General features: G+C 41.9%; 1 long non-coding RNA gene across 1 annotated transcript; it reads left to right on the top strand.

Annotated features, from left to right (window-relative positions):
* Nucleotides 1-435: 435 nt before the first annotated feature.
* LOC110679229 lies at nucleotides 436-2,182 on the top strand. The gene is made up of 4 exons (XR_002502312.1): nucleotides 436-1,066; nucleotides 1,126-1,296; nucleotides 1,362-1,459; nucleotides 1,519-2,182. It is a non-coding gene; the product is annotated as an uncharacterized LOC110679229 (long non-coding RNA).
* The last annotated feature ends 3,668 nt before the right edge of the window (nucleotides 2,183-5,850 follow it).

Raw genomic sequence — 5,850 nt, 5'->3', positions numbered from 1 at the left:
GAAATTCCTTCAGAATTTTCTCCAGCAAAATCTTCAGGGCAGGCAGTTTCTTCATTAATGTCTATATTGATTGCTCCGAAAGGTCTTTCAGGGTTCTGTGTGGCATGTGCTAGCCTAGAGAATGGACTAGTCTAGAATGACACTCAATAATAGAGGTAATAAATAAAGGCGGGGCTATAAATGTCAACGCGAAAAAGTATAGTGGTTATCACGCCCAATGGTATAGGTGCCCTAGAGTAGATGTAGTTGTGAACTTTAGAGGAAAACAATATGCACTCAGTCTCGAAAAACACCCAGAATCCGGGTATAAATTTTTCAAATTGGGTAATATTTCCATATGCATTTTGATGAGTCTGCAAAGCGTGTGTAAGTTTCTTTGAGGAACACAAAAACAAACTGTGTATGACGAGCGTATGCTAGTCTACGTGTGTTCAAATGTCACTAAGCTCTATGCAGTTTGACACTTATGTACCCGACATGTTTCTGAGCGAGAACAAAGGGAACAGCTGTTACGTTTAAGTCTGAGTTGTGTAAGATATGCAAATTAAAGTCAGTCAGCACGTAAATATTGTAAGCCTTTAACATTCAGAATAAAATAAACTGCTCCGCAAACCGCAAATTGAGAACCCCTGCACACGTTTGTATTCCATCCGTCAACCGAGAAGAACGACCGATCGGTGACGCTCACAGAATTTGGTATATCTGCACACCATGAAACCACCTTCTGCATAGCATCGAGAACGTGCACCAGGAAATAACAACCACATAAGACTGCCACTACCACAACGTCAAGCTAGAGCAGAGAGACCGCTCTCTGCGCTCTTTTACGCACACAGTCGTCACACACGCCACGACGGGGGAGACGATTGAGAATTATTCGCAGCCAGCTCACTCAGTTAGTGTCAGCCCGCCGAAACGACAGTGCACGCAAATCGAAAGAGTCCGGTCTTCGTTGAAACGAAAAACTTAGCCGTCCACCTTGTGAAGTTTGGTAGGATAACCGCGTGTGGTTCCTCGAGTGAAATTAGTGCCAGGCAGGAGGCCCACCATTTGATTCCAGCCAAGGGTAAGACAACCCTAATTCCATTTGGCTCAAAACGCTGATTTCTGGATTCATTCGAACAGGAAATAGAGCGCACAGAGGGACACACGGACCACCATTTTGCATTTCGGTTTGCAGAAACCACGTTGCCCAGGGTAAAAAAAAACAAAAAACTCATACGATCAGCCCTCGAAGTCGAGAAACAGCGCGACGGTCGGAACCGGTGCGTGGGAACCCAACCAGTTGGTGCATCGGTAAGGCCTTTTACCACCCGTTTTGGATAAGCAAGTTTAAACGCCGTTTCTGTTTAATTGCGCAGTTTCCACCACGCCGGACTACTGTAACCCTGATTGCACCATTCCCGAAAGTCAACCGATAGTCATACATCCCCGGGACAAAGAAAGCCTTCCATAGGAAGTAAGCCAAAGCCCAAAAGTTAGGCCCACCACCAGAAGCTAATCGGCCTCGTGCGTTAGGGCTTTCTTTTTTTGTTTATTGCAGTCAGTTCGAGGGGTCATTGGGAGCAGCCAGACGAGCCAGGCGGTGGCAGCGAGTCAGTGTGGTCTTCAACCCCCCTCAATCCGGTTCAAGTCAACCGCGGATCTAATCTCGCCAACATTGGGGAAGGCACCCGGTGGCGTGCGTCATATGATCACCGATTAGACGGATTCGGAGCGATTGGCGGTTCTCGGCTGGTGCAGGAAGGAAGCGATTATCCGGAGGGACGAAACTATCCGCTAGGCAGAGCAGCGTCAGAGAACTGCACGCGGTCTCGTGGGTGTCGTCAGTTCAGCAGCAAGATCAAGTCGGTGTGAGCATCGGCCAGAAAGGCGGAATGATGTGGCTGCAGAGCGTCAACGGGGTAGCGGCGGTAAGCAGGGCGCGCCCGAAAGTGCAGTGAGTAGAGCAAATCTAGTTTTTAAGCAAAGTAAAGGTTAAAGGAGAGGCTAGGAGTCAGAAGATAGGAGGAAAGGATCAGGAAAAGGAAAATGATGGTCAGTAAATAAAAAACTTGTAACCATGATCAGTTTTGTGTTGGAATTCAGTTATTTGTGCGCATTCCCTTAAGAGCTTTCCGGGGCTGATCGAGGTTTCCATTCCCCCCTCGACAGACACTCGCAACACAGCAGCGACATTCGTCCCCTATAGTTTTCTATCTCTATTCCCGCATCAGTCCTACACAGGAACGCAAGGTTGTCGGTTGTGCTTTAGCATGCCGGGTGATTTGCTAACTCTCTTCACAGTTTCCACATTGGCGAATCCTGCCAGGTTTTGATTATAATTTCTTGTAAAAAAATCACCCGGCGTCGCGTGAGTGCGTAGTTTGTGAGAAGTGCGTGGAGTGATTCAGTGATGATTGTGGTTTGGTATTCGTTTGTGTAGTGAAGTGTAAATAAACGGAGTTGCAAGCGGATCCGAACTTAGGAAAAGGTAAACTCTACGCATTTTATAAGCCATTTTATGAGACGTTTCGAATCATATGGTTTCCTTTTGTTTACCAGCTTTGAAAGTTTCTGGCGGGCCGATTTATTTACGTTTCTTCTAGCGCTACATTTGGAAGGAGCATATTCATCAATGGCGCTGGTGGCAATGAAACAAAGTTTTTGATTTTCGCATGTAAAATTTAAATCAGTAGGCAGGGAAGATATTTTTCATCTACGTTACCTGTAATGGGCCTCTGCACAAAAATCTTTCTTTCTCTTTCACACTTCCACAGAATTTGTAAACAACAAGGCCAGTAAAAGTCAAAATCTCATAAAAAATCAAAACAGTGCAGAGCCCCATTCATGTAAACCTGGTAGAAACATGCGCTGAAAGAGACGGGGACGTCATTGCCAACAAAAATGTGACCAGCGCCATTCACATATCATGCTAGCAACAACAATGAGCGGCCCGCCAGAAAACGTCATTCGAACGTCTCGTAAAATGACTTATTCATTGCTTGGTTGATTGAGTCGGTGCGTCAGTGTTTGTTTGTGTGTGTGACTCGAAGGTGCAGCCGCGCTGAGCCGCTGATACATATCTGCACGGAAACATAATTTTACCACAGGACTGAAACGGCTGTCATCCACGAACAACTGAAGTGAAGCCAAAAAATTGGTGCTGGAGAAGGTGCTGATTTGACAGCTCGTCCAAAAATACCGTTTTAGGCACGAGACACACTCGTTTTCGAATGCGACATTCATATTTTACCTATCAATCTGGTGTTGAGTGCGTATTACTTTATCCAGTTTTTTTCTGTAATTGCTAGATAATTTAGCCACATATTATTAGGCACAACGATGAACGATTATCGATAGAATAATGGTTTTCTCATACGACATTTGTCGCTTCCGCACGGGGTTTGATGAGGGCAAAGCCTAAATTTGTTTAATCCAGCACTAGCGCCACACAGATGGTGGTAGGCTTCAAGAACTAGCGCCTTCTTCAGGGGGTTGAATTTTACCCTTGTTCTTTGAATCCATACACGTAAAAATCGGACTACACAAAAAATGTGTTCTTTCAATTCAAATTTGAGAAAACTGCATTTAGTGTTTACCCACGGTTGGGTTGTTTTGCCGCTCTTGCAACAGCAATGTTGTCAAAAATAGACAGACGCACCGACCCAGCGTCAAATGTCCGTGGAATAAGCCAAATTTTGGGTACTTTCGAGTTTACCCAAATTTAAGTTTTTTGACTCACTACGGAGACTTTAAAAACTAACACTGGGTACAAATTGTTTGGCACTGAGTTTTTTTTCGCTGTTATCAAATGAAAACTACCTACTGATAGCTATAGCCAAATTTGGAATATCCCTCGGAACAGCCGAATTCAGTCAAAGTTGGGTTGATTTGTGGCTCCATGTAATTTGTGCATGACCCCTTTCCCTTTCTTCCCAACGAGTGTTTTAAAAATAAAGAGAGCTGCGTGTGTGTCTATCCAATGAGGGTGAATTGGTCCAGTGACCAGGTTTAGGTAAATGAAATGTTTCTAATACTTAAGAAAAAAAAAACTCAAATTTGCGTAGAATCAACCTAGATTTGAGTAAATTTTAATAACGAAGTCGAGAGTGAACTGCCTAATGAGGACTTTGGAAATTGGAACAATTTTGGATTGTTATGCCAAATACAGATTTTTGGTTTTTTGGGCTCAACTCATGTTCGAGGGGATCTGCGTTTCTGTGCATGTTGGTTTTCGCGCTGAGAGAGGAAGGTCACTGTACAAGAACCACATCGATGAAATTTTTAATTTTATTTTTTAATGCATAAATATTTTGTGTAGTGTTCATCGTTCTTTTGTGAGTAAATTGAATGTTGCAATATTGCCTTAACACAACGGATTCTTGGGCCCATGTTTTATGGAAGATAATTAGGTTCGTTTCGAGGTTGGTTTTCAGCTTTGATCACGGTATGTTGTTGGGCTTAAGGTGTCATTTGACAAAGGTCCTAAAAGTAAAACAAAAAAATGGTTAAGTACCGTCCAGGATTTTCTAGTGTTGAGAGTACCTACCGGAGAATGATTGTAGTGTTTTTGTCAGAAGTCAAACAAGTTTTATTTTTAAATGTTTCTCCTACAGTTCATTCGATGACCTTTTCACAAATGGGTCGGTGTTCAGAGAGATTGGACCAAGTGTTTTTCGATGGTTTATAATTATTATTCTATGAAAATGCAATTACGGGCAGGCACTAATTATGACTGTGAGATGTCTGTCTGGTTTATCAATTAGTTCAAAATGATTAATTAAATTGAAATTTTTATACGGAAGGACTTTGAATTACCACAAAAAAAAGCTGATCGACTATGATGTTTGAGTGAGGGAACTGTGATACACAAGCAAAGTGCATACACAAAAAAGAAGCACACGAGCTCTCTATGTGTATGTGAGAGTACTGATATTTGTTTTTCTTTTCATCTAAAAAAACCTCATTAAAATTTGCGTCACATTTTTCTGTACTTTTATGCTGCAACTGTTTGCCAATTGAATTTGTAATCCGAATAAGCTGGTCTGAATTGATATTCCTTGTTTCGCAGAGAACAGACGTTCGTCTTTTTTCGTCAACATGTGTAAAGCTCTGTACTGACCGTTATTAAAATATGTCTGTAAGGTTTTATTGCCGACCGTCATTAAAAATATATCTTTATTTTTCCGTTGTGATTATGATTGAAATTCCGATTTCATTTAATATTGGTGGCTTGTGGTTTGATCACAGAGAACAGACGTTCATCTTTACTCGTCCGCGTGTGTAAAGCATTGTACTGGTCATTTCAAAGTATGTCGTTATGCTCCTGTTACGCGGCGCTGTCGTCAGATTGAGTAGGCTACAAATTTGCCGCTTTTTACACTTTGGCGCTGTTGTCGATATCGAAAATTGCCACTTGTCGCTAGCGTTGCTTTGTGTGCTAATGCATTTTGACGTTCACTAGCGACATCGTGTTGTCGAAACGAGTTTGTATGTCGGGCTGTCTGCGTTGGTGGCGCTGATGGTTCATTCGAATTTTTACACATGGTTTTGATGAAATTTTGTTTGAGCCTCCATGTCTGTTCTCTGTGGTTTGATACATTTTTACAGCCGTTTGTGTCCTCGTGATGTCTAAAGAAGTTCAAATGGCTGGCAATCTGTACTGGCTTGAGGTTCAATTAAGTTTTATTTACACGTTTTGAAGAGTTTTTAAGTTTGATATTGGAATATGTTTTGTTCTGCTTGGTGACTATGGCAGAAATTCAATTATATTTATTGAGATCATTCAATTATTATTAAATAAATTGCCCTTTTTTTGTGCTTTTGAATGTAAGCAGTTTGCAAAAATATATAAAAAATAAGACTAAT

Source organism: Aedes aegypti, chromosome 3, assembly GCF_002204515.2.
Source record: "Aedes aegypti strain LVP_AGWG chromosome 3, AaegL5.0 Primary Assembly, whole genome shotgun sequence".
In the NCBI taxonomy this organism is placed as follows: domain Eukaryota; kingdom Metazoa; phylum Arthropoda; class Insecta; order Diptera; family Culicidae; genus Aedes; species Aedes aegypti.
The sequence above is the reverse complement of the archived record's forward strand: the minus strand, read 5'-3'. Positions and strand labels throughout refer to the sequence as shown.